The 14,961-nt window shown below is 38.4% G+C and overlaps 1 long non-coding RNA gene across 1 annotated transcript in view; it reads right to left on the bottom strand.

Annotated features, from left to right (window-relative positions):
• Positions 1 to 14,961, bottom strand: part of LOC116964694 — a 51,505-nt gene that overhangs the window by 9,384 nt on the left and 27,160 nt on the right. The window contains exon 4 of the long non-coding RNA XR_004408893.2: positions 11,411 to 11,491. This is a non-coding gene — a long non-coding RNA (uncharacterized LOC116964694). The remainder of the gene's footprint in view (positions 1 to 11,410; positions 11,492 to 14,961) is intronic.

Genomic DNA, 14,961 nt, shown 5'->3' with positions numbered 1-14,961 from the left:
TGTGATCAAAGTTCTAGCCGTTCCTAAGCTTATATGACTTTGTCTCCACCTAAGTCTTCTAGGGATGGCTCTAAAGTTAGAGGTAGTGAAGACAATGATGTGGCAGTATTCGCCTTCCTCCTAAGAGTTGAAAAGCTGTAGAAACTGGAAGATACTGTCTAGAGGGAAAGCGAATTCACATTTTCCACAATGTTTTGACCAGTATGCCACAAACCATTTTTTTTTTTTTTTCTGGCCAACTGTGGAGCGGGAAACAGACACAAAAAAAAAAAAAAAAAAAAAAAAAAAAAAAAAAGTCTAGTGGTTAGAGAAGAGAAAGAGGCAGGAAAGTCAGATCCTGCTACTTGTAATGTAATGTGAGTGGTGTATACCAGGACACATAGTAATTTACATTCGTGGAGAAAAGGAAGACCACACTATGCCTGGCCTTGACTTAGTGATTAGGGAACTCTTGTGGGCAATGGAAAGTCAAACATCCTTGAGGCTGTGTAGACCCCAGGACCAGGGTCCTGGGGAGACTGTCAGACATGATGTCATTATTATATAAAACCTTGGCATATGGCTCCTTTTCATTTTGCATTTCTCATGAGAACACGATGGGTGGCCTGGATCCTAACACAGTTGCCATCCTCTATATTTTACTTCTACTTTGCACTCTCAGAAGAGATATACAGTTAATCAAAAATCAAAATGGATTGTCCTCTGTAGGTCTTTAGAAGTAGTTATCTCTCTCCATTAGCTATTCAGGAATTACAGGCAGTTATTTTATGTGCACCTCTTGGAGTCATGTACCTGAATTTTTCATCAAGCACTACACAGAATGACCTGACTGCATTTTGGGCTTCACACCACCCAGGTCCTACGGGATCCTGGATCTGAACTATTGCTTCTACATAACTAAGCAGCTCTTTCTCCACAACTAAACTAACTGATGCCTGTGGTGTAAACAGCCCCTATGAGTCACCATGAAAAAGAACAGCTTTCAGGCTATTTAGAGACCTCAACTCAAAGCAACAGACTGTCTCAGGCCTGAACAACAAGAGAATTTACACCTGTTTGTTAGAAATATAAAGGAAGGGGCAACTAGCTAATTAAGAAACATGAATGTACAAAATAGAATGGAAAAGACCATATAATCAGTGATTTGGCATCTGATTATTGCTCCCCAGTTTTAGTCTGTCAGCTTTAGTCTGAATATTATTCAGGAACAAGATCCAGGAAGCATCACAGTCAAACTAAGTTGTTCCATAAACAACTCTTTCATTTTAATCTGTCACTTTTGCCTTTTTGGTCTACTCTTGACCATTGTTTAAGACTTCTATTTATTTAACAAAGATGTGCACCACCATTCAACGTACACAGTTATATTCACTGGCTGGCAAAGTGCTAACAACCCTCATGAAATGCGAGACACTTGCAACTCACCATATTACTTCTCATACACCCTCCATTTTTCTTCCAAAAATTCCACCAGGTTTGTCAGACATGATTCTCTGTTCCAGAAACTATCCCAGTTCCTTTATATCAGCTCATATTTTTCCAGATGTTTTATGATCTCATCCTCTACTAATGTTTCCAAGACCTTGCCTACCATCAAAATCAAACTTTATTGCAAACCTGTAACTCCATGATTTCACCTTAGTCCTCTTTGTATGGAATGGGTTTACATTTGCATTGTTCTTGTCCCTTAGTACTCCTCCCTGTTAAAATAAGCTAGTAAGTATTCTTTAGTTGACCAGTATCCTCTTCCATCATCTCTTTCATGAGATTCAGGTGTGACTAGCTGAGCCTTACAGCTGTCTCTGCTTTTCACTGATTTTTTTTTTAAAGGCTGATCCTCAAATTGCTTTGGCTTTCAGAATCTTTTGTTTTAATTTCTGGCACTGTATTCTGTTTCTTCCTGGAGACCTACTTATCACTGATGGTAGAAGACTAAGGCTGAAGTAATGATGATACATTAGCTAAGACAATCCACAGACTGACCATTGTTTAGAGAGCTTTTTATGTCCAGACAAGACTGGTAGTGATAAAAGATAATGAACATCAGGTGTCTTCTTACTGCTTTACATACCAGTGAAAAACTTAAATTTACTGAAAATTTTGTCTAGAATATCAGATCTGGCATATTGTTCAGAAGTTCAGTGGTCATGGTGTGATGGAGTAATATGTTGAAACAGATGAGATGATCACTGTACCACATAAGAGGTACAGTAGCTGCAAATCAGCTAATTTATCCACTATGAATGTGTCCAGACCCACAAGGAAGAAGTATAACAGATTTACATTGAGACATTGACGCTTCTCATCCCATTGATGAGAAGACTTGATCCAGTCCTGGGGCTAGAGTGGTGATTTCAGTCCAGGCATCTTCCAGTCCTCTAGCATCCTCAAAAGATGCCTCTTGCTTTGGAAAGGTCTTGCAGAATATAAAAATAACTAAATCCATGGGGACTACATAATTGCTTCAAAACCCATTAGTATTCAGGAAATTGTAAGGCCCATTTGTAATCCATCCTGTCCCATTTTGTGGACAAGATATAATTCCATATGAAGATTATCTACAGTATTAAGGTACATTGTTGTAGTTACATAGAACTTACACATGTTTTTTTCCATTGAGAATAAAATCTCATTTTAAAGCCAAAGGTTGACAGTCTAGTTGTTGGGTGGTCTCATAATTCCTCAAACCAGGCAATGACCCCTTTTCATCAGATCAGTCAGAGGCTTCGCACAATGAAAATGTTTAAACCGTATGCAGTGATGCTTTTGTGAACAGGGAACAGCCAGACTGAGATCCTGCACAAAACTCTTCTTTGATCTGTCCCTTTTCTTTGACTAACTGTGGGGTTTAGTTCTTTGTAGTCTCAGTTTAGCACCTTTCATGTGGTTCCAAAGAGGAGTGAGCTAAAGGCAGGGATATTGCCTTACAATGAGGAAGCATAAATATTCCTAATATTCAGGTGCTCAATTTACTTCACAAAACCTGAATTCTTCCCTCCAAGTGCTTCATGACACATGGGTGTTATCACTGTCTTTGTCACTACATTGTTACCTCAGGAGAAGAAGAGGTATTAGGGTCACATGGAGCATGATAATGCAGATTCAGGTCTATTTGGCCACAGACTTGAACAATTCACATGGATTTAGATCCTGTACCAGGGGGTTTAGGGATCACAACTCTCAGACGTGTAGGACTACGCTTGATTCATTGTTGCTCTGTTTTATAAGAAATTTCCACAAGGACTTGCACAAGGTTTTTGTTTTTTTTTTTTTTTTTTTTGTTTATATTGCTCTTCTCTCCACCCAACCAGCATGAGGTTCCTAACATAGCTTTGTGGTTCCTAATATAACATTCACTCCCTCAGCTTCTTATTCTACCTGAAAAATGGGGATCAAAACACTGTCCTTCTTTATAGGTGCAATTTAAAAAAAAAAATGCACTGATGGCTGTCAGCTATTACCTAAAATAATGGGGGATGATGGCAATTAGGTACCAACAGGCATAATTAACTAGCAGAGGAGATCCCACAGACTTTAAGTTTTCAGTAAATTATTTGGACAGTCTAGATTATTCTACCACTCAATTCAGTGACAAAGTTTCCTTCGTTGGTAGTAGGATAAGAATTGTGTTACAGATAAGTGTTCTGGAATAAGAGCCCCATATATCTCCAAATATTAGTTATTTTTAGCACATGAGCTATACAGAGAGTTGAAACTAGTGATGACTTCCCTTCTTGCTGAGTTTGTGCAAACATTTCCTGAAGCTTTCAATTTTACCACAATAGAAGCCTTTTAGAGCTTAACTAAGGATAACTTGAATTATTAGCATTGGTCCCTTAGCCCAACCACAGGCATGTCTGAAGCAGCCTTTGCTGATAACACACTACAACAACTACATTTTCCTCACACATGTCCGCAAAATAAGCTGATACTCATGATTACCAAGGAGTAGAAAATCACTGGGACTATTGCCCCCAAATAACCTTTCAGTTTCTTTCCTGCATTTTTTTGTCTGACCATTGTTGACACACAACTCAATTTCTCAGTGAAACTAGGTCAGACACTTTGTTAACAGATATTGATGCCACCCTACTGAAGTCAGTGGCTCTCTGCAATGACTAACAGCAGCAGGTTTGGTCCTTTGCAGCTGAAATTCATATGTGAGTGTTTCCTCACTCACACTCCTGGCAAACAAGAGAAACTTTGGAAGCTAACCCATTGGTTTCACCCTCACCTTCAGCACTGACACAGCTAAAGAGACACCACAAGTAGAGGAGCACAGATTATAAAACAAAGACCTTATTTCCTTTCATATGTCAGCAAAGTAGTACACCATCCCAGCTGAGGTCCAGCTGCATGTTTATAACTCAGTAAACTTTTTATTTCCTTACCTGCTACTGGTAACAGTTTCAAAATACTTATTTACATCACATCTCCCCTCTTTGCTATAACAGAGGGAAGTTGTAGTTGATAGTCCTCAGTCAACCCATGACGGGTTAACAGTGTTTGTCTTCCTTCCTTCTCCAGTAGAAAGTCTACAGCTTCCAGCAGAGCTCATGTTAGCAGATGATCTTGCATTTTGTGCTGTCACCCATTTTATGCTGATTTTTGATTAATATCTGCCTCCACACTGACAATTCTCTTCTTGTTTCTGTCAGCGATCAGCTGTGGCATTCTCCTCTTATCTGTATACAGGCCATTAGGAAATGTTGACTAGTCCTTAAAGCATCTCACTGCTAAACCCCTTCCTGGCCCAACAGTTCCCTTTTTGATACTCAGTTATCGTCCCTTCAGTTTTCCTGTTCAAATTTCCATCTTCTTCAGCTGAGCTTGCATCAGCCAAAGGCTGGTTAAAAGTCACTGTGGTAAACTAGCTAATTTCATCCAGATCAGGCCTCATTAAACAATTAATTGCTGCTCCTGGGGATTCTTAATTATCCACTTACATCTTCTACAGCTTTGAAAGGAGTTGGGATTTTGACAAGCTACTCCATATTTATAAAAATGTCTTATGGAAGGCTATGCTTTATCATTTCCAAATTACATGAGTGGTCCTAACATCCTAAATTCTTCATGTACTTCAGGAAAGCTAAGTGGCAGTGACTTTTGGTGACTTTAGGACATAATTCAAGTCTTGATAACTAGGTTTCCAAAGGCAAGGTAAATGATCCCACTGTAAAGTCTCATTCTATTCATGTGCTAGGGAATGGGAAACCTGTCCTTCATTCCAGCTGAGAAAAATAATAGAGGGGTTTAATTCTTAAATATTTTGCCTTTTCTTTTTTTCTTATTCTTCAAAGAAAAAAAGAAAAAGTTATTTTTCAATCAATTAAATTATTTTTAAAAAAATTTACATTTTCTTTTTTCTTATATAGATGCTCTAATAATCATCTCTATTATGAACATTTCCTTTCTGTCCTAACAAATGATAGATAATGTGGCATTTAAAAAAATTTCTGGAGAACTGATACAAAAACACTAGGGTTAACAAGAAGGACTAGATAGATTTGTTTAAGTCTCAGAAGGACACAACATCCATAATGTAAATCGCAAGCAAAAAGGTACTTATCACTCTAATATTTAACTTTAAGAATGGAACTACTTGAAAATGAAGAGGTCAGGGTATTTTAAGAAATAGAAATGCACCGTTAAAAGGATCAAATTACTGCAGTTGCTATGGAAACTTTTAAATATGAGATACTATCATGATTTATGATATTGATCAACTAAAATTCTCCCTAAAATTTCCCCTGATTTTATCCCCTTTTAAAAAGATCTGAAGTTTTTTACAAAGGAAGGAAAAAAAGATGAGTATATTCTGTTAGGTTAAATATGAAACATTAGTAAAGCAGGTCAAGATTTAATTTGAGGGACCCCATGCCAAAACCATTAAAAAGCACCTTAATAAAAACATTTCAATACTTCTCTTTGAAAACCAGCCTGTCAGAGAGTCCAAATAAATAACAGTTGATTCAGATAAAAGCTAGTTCTTAAGAAGATAAGACCACAGCAGAAAAGCTAATTACATTTTTTTTTTTTTTGAGAAGTAGTGAGAGCTTCTTGCAACAAACCTTTCCTTTGTGGTGGATTAAGCTCAAGAACTGCGTCAAGATGAAGTGTTATTAGCAGAAATTTTAGGACAAGCCAATAAAATTTAACAGTAAGAAACAGCCAAGATCAGATATCATTCACTCGAGTTCTGAAGAAATTCACTCACAAAGCAGCAAACCTACTAATTGTGGTATGGAACCTATCATTTATATAGGACCCTGTAGTAGATGAGTAGAAGATGGCAACTATAAAGTCATCTTTTTCTTTAAAGCTCCAAACCTCATCTTGGGAATGCCAGATGATATTCTAACTTCTCTTTAATGCACATTAGTAGATGTATTAAATAGTAGAATTAATAGACAGAGATAGATCTGATATAAGGAAGAAAACATCACATTTCTTAAGTCAGGAGTCATAAATTTATTAGAAAGCTTTGAAGGAGTAAAAGGGGATGTAGAACATAGGAATCCAGTCAGACTACTTGGACTTTTCAAAAGCTGTCAACAAAATCACACAGCAAAGTATTTTTGAGAAATTAACCTTTCATAGCATAAGAGAAAGTATTTTCATATGGATTAACAGTTGAAATGTTGGAAACAGCCTAAGGACTGAAATAAATGCATGACTTTAATATGATACCCAACAGAGAGATGACTTCAGACTTGTGCTTGTCAACTTTTCTGCAGATGATCTAGAAAATGATTGAATAATCATTTATCCAAGGCATCCAAACTGAAATGTATTCATGAAGGAGAGTGATTAGATAATAAAGTTACAAATGAAATGCAATGTCAATAAAAACTATTGGGTGCATATAGAAAAATATTATCTGAGTTATATCCAATAATGGAGTATAAATTAACTTCTACCACCTAGAAATGAGTCATCATGGTTAGTTCTCTGTAAGCCATGTCTGTGTTACATCATGTCAAATCAAATGTATATTAGGAATTCTTAGGAAAAGAAATTACAAAAAAACAGAGGAATGATTACACAATTGTATATATCTAAGTTTAGCAACATCTTGAATAGACTGAAATAGTTTTGGTTGTTTCATTTGCATTTTCTTTTTGAGTGAGATGAATGGTCATGAGTTGTGCTACATTTGAGGCCCAGGAGATTGACATCTGACAGGCACAAAATAGCAGTGCTGACCTTTTCTCTATGACCCCCTCTTACTTTGACAAAAAAGGAAATGCCAAGGGATGTACCAGGTTAAGAGATGCTCCTTTACCATCCTCCCTGGACTCCTAGGTATGAAGGCAGTTATTAATATTATTTTATGGGGAAGGAATTTTGTCATGTGGTTAAAACAAGAAGCCATCTGAATCCTATTCCTTCTTTTGCCACTCCCTTAATATCAGATTTTCCTGAAATTTCTCTGTGCCTTAGTTTCAGGGTACAAAATGGAGAGAACATTTCTTCCCTTTTCCTTAGGTCTCCTGGGATGCTTATCTAATTGCTCTTTACAAAGCTGTTGGAAACCTGAATATTAACAGTGCAAAGAATTAGAGGTCATTAATATTAGCTAATGCTGTCCTTGCCCCACATAACAATTTAACTTTGGAAAGTCAAGTCTCCATAAAAGAGAAACCCTTCTTTGTACTTGGTGGGGATGGATTATGATCATTCTAGGACTTTAGCTATGTTTGTTGGCATAAACTTAGAGAAGTTTCAAACAGCCAATGTAAAAATAAATCTTATTATTGTACATTTATACTAAACAGGGTTCACAGTTTCCTCTTTATTTTTTTTAGATTGCTATTTTGATTTTTTACCCTGCAAAACAAATACTGGAATATAATGTTATTTTAACTTTGAAATTTATGGTCTTCCTGACAACAGGTAGTCACAGTTGCATTCTTGCAAAAGAAAACAAAATTAAAAATATAGACACAGGAAATAAAATTAATTTTAAAATATATGAAAACATTTATTCTGTGCATCAGCCCAAATGAACAGACAAGTCTCTGACTGATACCCACCACAGACTGCAGTTTCTTGAATTGATTGATTAATAGGACAGAAATGAGGAGGTGTGAATTTATTTTGGACTTCAACAGGGTTGAAAAAGGTTTGGCACAGTTCAGCTGGGCTTAATCTGCATTTTAAAGTCTATGAACAGTGACCACCTACTGGCACCCTTCAATGTGTTAGGTCCCATAGAAAGGAAACATTTTGCACTAGACTTCATTTCAGCTAATGTTCCTGGATTTATAAAGGTACTAAAAAGGCAACAGCAATCTGATTTCAAACTAACAAAATACCCCTTTTCCCCTAGCGGGATCAAAACTCAACAGAAGAGTCAAGGAAGGAGGAGGAGGGTAGGTGGGATTGGAGAAACAATTTCTCATTGTTTGGAGGTAGATTGTTCATGAGGGCGACGTTACCCTTAAAATAAAATTAAATTCCTTTGGGGTGTTTTCACCATTAAGCATCAAGATTTTCATTTAACTGCATGAAAGGTAGTAAAGAAGTAATAAATAACAGTTCAAATGGGAAAAAGCTGCAGAGGAGGAAAAAAAATGCTGAAATGCCGAGAATTTTATCTGAGCTAAAAAAATGGAAACAGAAAGATCTCACTGTATTCTGTAGCAAGGATAATTAAAAACAAAGCTGTCTTTTAAGACAGAGAAAACGTTCCCCACCATCTCCTTTTTCTGCTGAAGCCAGGAAACACCCTCTGAAGTAAAATAACCATAACAAGAAAAGACATCTTCTTGAAGAAATTTTGACTCATAGTTTACTGCTTTATAAGAAGTTCAATAGAAAGATGTTCCATGCCAAGGCAACAAGTCAAGAATCCACATTTTTAATGCTAGTTTAGTCTCCTATGTGATTATTTTTACAACATCTGCAATTAAAGACAGATTTTTCAGCTCCCTGATTGTGACCGGATAGAAAAGGTTTTGATGTGCGCACACACACACACACAGAGGGAAGGAAAAAGCCACCTCTCCCTGTAATGGTCTTCATTAGAAACAGCTTTTCCCAGCTTCTGTTTTATTTAATTTTGATGATTGAAATTTTCCTCATCTAGTAGTAGATGGTGCTTTTTTCTTCCTTACATTTCACTGGTCTAAAGGGAAAATCTGATAGTCCAAACTTCAGTGTTTTCAGTCACTTGGTCAGAAAGGGGTTGTCATGTTTTCAGGGGAAGGATGAGGCTGGGATGGAGGGGAGAAAGAGAAACCCCAAAAAGCTCAGAAATCAGTGTTCAAACCTCAGGTCATTAACACAGAGTTTGTGGGGGATTTTAATGCAGCTCCCAGTAGGACCACAGACTTAAGGTATAAAACCAGTAGCCTCTTTGTACCTTATTGCACCTGCTGGGGAGTAAATGGTTCAAGGCACGAGTTCACTTTTCAGGCTCGCTTAGCTGCCCACAAGCTTTTTTTACACAGATCTGCAAACTTTGTCCATGTATTCTTCTTAGCCCTCCAGGACAATTTTAAAATAAAAGGAAGTCACTGACCATGAAACTGCCTACTGTGCAACAAAAATTGCCCGTGTACAAGAAAAACAGCAGGAAAAAAAAAAAAAATCTGGGAATTATTTTGTCAATTCATTATAGCACTTTTATAGGCATTGACTTGGTTCCAGGTAAAATACGACCTTACAAGAAATTATCATTACTGTTAAACTATGGTCCAGGTTGAACTTTCTGTGAATCCATCTCTTTCAATGGAGACTTTGCATAGAAATTTGTTTCTCTATGATCTAAAAGAGAGGTACCTATAAAAATCACGTAACATTAAAGGTAAATCTTCCTTCTTTTGTTTCCCCTTCTAGACAAACCTGACCCTATTCAAGTGATATGTTTATCGGAATGCATAACTGCTGTGGACAGGAGCCCAGCTTCGATCCTGTTGGAAACATCCATGGCATTTCAAGGTGATTCAAGGTGGGCAAATATATGGGGAGACATTTGGGGCTGCTATCCTGTTTGCTCACTAGGATGAGAATACCCCAGAAGTTTGGCAGCCTGTCAGTTGGGAATGAGGATTTTGGGGATGTGCTGGGTTAGGTGGGGTGGGCACGGTCAGAAAACATTCAGTTTTGAGCCCCAACATCCCCTGATGCCACCAAGGAGCAGTTTATCAGAGCACTGCATTTTTATCAGCTGGCTCAGGATCCTCCCGCACCTTTAAGCTGCTGGAGTGGCCCAAAGCCCAGTGTTCAACAGATTAGTTTTGTTTTTTGTTTTTTGTTTTTTTTTTTTTTTTGGTCTGTTTTGGTTTTTTTTGTTTGTTTGTTTGTTTGTTTTTGTTTGTTTTGTTTGGTTTTTTTTGTTTGTTTGTTTTTTTTTTTTTTTGTGTGTTTTTTTTTTTTTAAATAAACCCAAAACACCAGTTTCCCCCCCCTTGTTCCTTTGATGCCGAAGCCTCAGAGCTGTGGGCAGCATGAAGCAGAAATGCCATGCTACCCAAACCTTCTTCCTTGGGATGGGTTTGGTTTTATAACTTGCTAAACCATGTCCCGTTGGGGAGGTGGGAGGCTCTGCACCGAAGCTGTCCGTGTCTGTGTGTGTGTGTGCATGCACGTATGCGGAAAGCGCTGGAGCTCATAGGGCTCTCCAGGACTCTTTGGAGGGAAATACAGACCTGGAGACAAAAAAGAAGGTAGCATTCATGCCCAAGCACATAGTGGGGTAAACATAATTTGTAAATGGAAGTTTGTTATTCACATTGTACGACAGGAGTTGCTGTTTACCCACAGCCAGTCGGATGCCGACATTGCCAGAGGCTGAACGATTCAGCAGCGATTGCTTATAAATAGTGCTGACCAGAAACAGGAACAGTGAAGAGTTTTCATTAAAAAAAAAAAAAAAGAAGCCTTGAATATTTTTTCTTTTTATTTTAAGGGAAGAGTTAAAGCTTAACATGTTTTTATTCACATTTCCTTTTTTCCTATCTCCTCTCTATGCTCTTGTATGCTGCTTCTTATTTTGATAAGTTTGGGGGTTTAATTTTAAATTTTTATTTTATTTTTATATTACTTTATTGTATTTTATTTAATGTTAATATTTTATTTTATTTTGTGTTTTATTTTACTGTGTTTCACTACTGCAAAAAGTAGTAAGGACAGGCGAAAATAGAAGAAAAAAAGAAATCATGAGATGCAGGAAAATCCTAGCATTTGGGCATATGTTGAAACCCCAAACTCCCATTTTTTAATTAATACAGGTTTTAATTGAAAATTCTAATTTTGTCAGAGACAAATTCCAGTTATTAAAAAAAATGCTTTGAGAATCCCTGATAATAATAATTTATCCGTATTTAGGGCCCACTGGTAGATACAAAATCTAACGCCCCTTTGCCCTGGGGAGATGGAGGAGCTCAGGAAAGCTAAAACTTACCAGAAAAAGGTAGGATAATCTCTCCATGACGTGAACCTTTTCTGAGCACATCCCTTAAATTCTCCACTCTGCAGGTTAGCCCTGGATACCATTAGGAGAAAGAAAGAGGGCAAATATGTCAAAAGTCTGGATTTTGCCCTTCGGCCAGCAAGAGCGTGCATGATATTGCAGCTGTGCCTGGTGATACCGGTTTGCATCCTCCTGCTGAACACAGTCAAATCTCTCCCTTGTGTAGCTCCAAGCTGAAATTAAATACTGCAAATTCCAGGTCAGGCTCTCACTCTTTTTGAAAGCTAAAGTGATCATTTCCCTGTGCCCAGTTTTGATTTCCTGAGCATAAAAGTAATGTGTGTTCTCCAAAACATTGGCCCACACAAGCTGGGCACGTACCCACAGGTTTTGAAGGTTTCTTTTATGAATCTCACAGACAAGTGTGGCTTCAGAAACCAGACAAAAGTCTGCCCTAAGTCAATGGGAGCTTTGCTTGTGCAAGGACTGCAGGACCTTGCGCATAAAAGCTAGGTGATCTTTCTTTTTATTTTTTACAGGATGATAATCTATTGCCATTTATGAAAATGATGGGGTTTACTTGAAAAATAATGGGCAGATGAGCAGTCCCTGAGAAAGAAAGGAACAAAAACTACAATGGGGCAAGGGATGGGAAATAAAAAGAATGAAATCAAAGATGCTCTACTTAATTTTGAGAATGAGATGTGGAGGAATGCACGCGCGGATTATGGCTTCTTCCCAGCATGTCCTCAGCCCATCAGCTGGTGCTGCAAAAGGGCCCCCTCCCTCCCAAAGCAGAGGACTTTTCTTTCTAATTTGGCACAAAGTACAAGGAGTGAAAGGTAATTTTTTTGAACCGAGCTGGTTCCTGTTCCACAAGGTGGCAACATCGCTTCAGAGCTCACAGGATCCTGCAAGGCACAGGCAGAAACTTCGCAACTTTTAAGCTATTTCAAACACACTGTTGGATGGTTTAAAATGAAAGGGGGTGGGTGGGTAGGGGAGAAGCCATTGTTCTCATTTTCACCTTTGTTATGTTTTCTAAATATGTGATTTAAAATTAAATCTGCAACCTTTCGTACGTTTTTCTCTGTGTACTACCTGTATGGTCCCATTTGGTGCACCTCTTTCCCTACAGCTCAACACAGGGGAAGATTGGTTTAATAGCCAACAGTTTTTAACTGAGTGGGTGCTCACATCTAAAACCAGAGTGACCAAAATAAGAAATGGAACCAAAGCTGAGCCTTGATCTTCAGGGTTGATCAGAAACCAGATTTTTATTTAGCATTTTTAGCCAGAGCCTAACTTTACTTTTAAGTAACTTTGTAGAAGCCAAACTCTGCTTTACAGACTTTCTTTTCATAACTTTCCTCTTGATGTTCCGAATTCTTATTTCTTTCCCTAAACAATTATGCAGTGGTTCTGCTCTCTTAAAGAACACCTCTGCTTTTCACTAATGGCTACATGACTGTTTCTTTCATACAAGTCAAAAGGAAATGAAAGAAGCCAACCTTCCCAAAAACCTTAACTCAGGCACTCTGCTTGGCCTGCACAGTAATAAGGACACAAAATATGACAGATATTAGAAATAAACAGCTTCAGAAAATAATACAGACATTGTGAAGTTAATACCAAGTGTAAGACCCTTCATTTCACACTCTGGATTATGCAAGCTCTGCTATTGTAAAGGGTGTGAATAATTTGGCATATGTACAAAACATCCTATTAGCCCTCCTAAATCAGATGGACATCCTTTGTGGCCATGCTGGGCAGCATCAGTGGGCAAAGAACAGGAGAATCAGTCCAAGGATCCCACCAGCATGAAAGATTTCACCGTTGTTGTATCTACTCAAGCTGTGGATCCAAGTGACATTCCTATAACATTACAGCAACACACACCACCTCCTTCATCAACATCCTTGACTTCTAAGAGCTCTTTGATCTCATAAGGTATGTCTGCATTACAGCAGCTCAGGGGATGTCCCTAGGCCATGCTACCTTGCTGTGGATACTCCATTCCTGCAGGGTATCTTCATGGCCAGCTTTGGGATACCTGTAGCGCCAAGTGAACATTTCACAATATTTGTGCAAGCTGCATTTCTCCCAGCTGTCCTTGCAATGATGGTATCAGGCAGACTTATGAACAGTTTTTCCCCAAAATGACACAATGTCCTCTGCTACAAAGGCAAATGAGATCAATGTACAAGCAAAACTCAAGTCACCTTCAGGCTGCCCATGAGGGCAACATGGTGCACGGTACTGGCTCTCCAGTGTAATATGGCAAATGTATACATAATGCTTTGGAAAATGAAGTTTATTATGGATACAGGCACCATGTCTGAGAACAACGTTTCCAAAGTACACAGCCAGACATGTTTTGAAGGTCTGTTGACAATATCAAGCCTGGTGTTGGTGAAAGGTTTCTACCTCGATGTAGATTAGCGCTGGTTGGAGCAGACTCACTGCCAATACACTCCCAAGATAAGAGCTGAGTGCAGACAGTGGCTTTCATTAATCCCTCTACAATCACCAAATCTCCTGCTGCTCAGAAATGAACCAGGAGAGGGGGCTTTCCATTGGCTTTGTCTGTCTCTGACCAAACCAAGTTTCTCCACTGCTCTGTGGGTAATATCTATATGTTTGTTTTCAAATGGGCCCCATGGCCCAGAGATGCCTTGATAATGGACATGCAATTGATTTGTGTATAAATTAATAACTAGAGAGGTCAACTCAGCTCTTCTTTTCTACAGCCCTAATGTCAAGGAAACCTTGGGCATTGCTTTTGGTTAACAGCAGAGATTCAAGCTAGGAGTGGCAAATACAAAGCCTCTCCCATGTTAGCAGCTGAGCAGGCTTTAACTTTTCCTTACTTCCTCTTCTCCTCCCCCCTATTTTTTCCATTGTAACTCAGAGTGCATTTTTGCAAGATATCCCTGAAATTACTATTACTACATCACAATATTAGATCAATGCAATGGTAACACACTCCAGATTGTTATGGCATTCGCATCTTGATGCCTTCCATACTGTCTTGTGGAATCTAACCTAATACCATGATTAAAATGCCTTTTCCATTTCTCTAAAGCACATTGCCTGCTGCCATTACATAAACGTCTGCCTATCTAGGGTTTTATACTGGCACCCATCAGTGGCATATTTGAGAGTCTAATGAAAAGGACCTCCACTCATTAAAGGGAGATGAAGGTTCTTGCCAAAGCCTGGGATTAAATTAGAGTCTGTTAGGATTCTCTTCTCACTGACATCATTATGAACCAGGAAAAATACTCCATTCAAGTGAGTTGCGTTACGGCAGTGTAAAACCAGGGAGAGTTCAGAATCAAGCCCTTTCATTTTAACACAAGCTTACCTCCGTTTTCTCTGGCAGCTTTTTTCCACTCTCCAACTCAACAACTGAAAATAGCAGACCTCTCCTTCTCATGGGCAAACAGTAAGCTTCAGAGGGAAGAACCACTCAGAAGTCACCCACAGGCAGGATGGAAGAGGGGAAAAATAATACCAAGAAGATGAAAAAAAGAAATGGA

This window comes from Tyto alba, unplaced genomic scaffold (genome assembly GCF_018691265.1).
Source record: "Tyto alba isolate M040663 unplaced genomic scaffold, T.alba_DEE_v4.0 Super-Scaffold_40, whole genome shotgun sequence".
NCBI lineage: Eukaryota > Metazoa > Chordata > Aves > Strigiformes > Tytonidae > Tyto > Tyto alba.
This window is presented reverse-complemented; position numbering and strand designations above follow the sequence as displayed.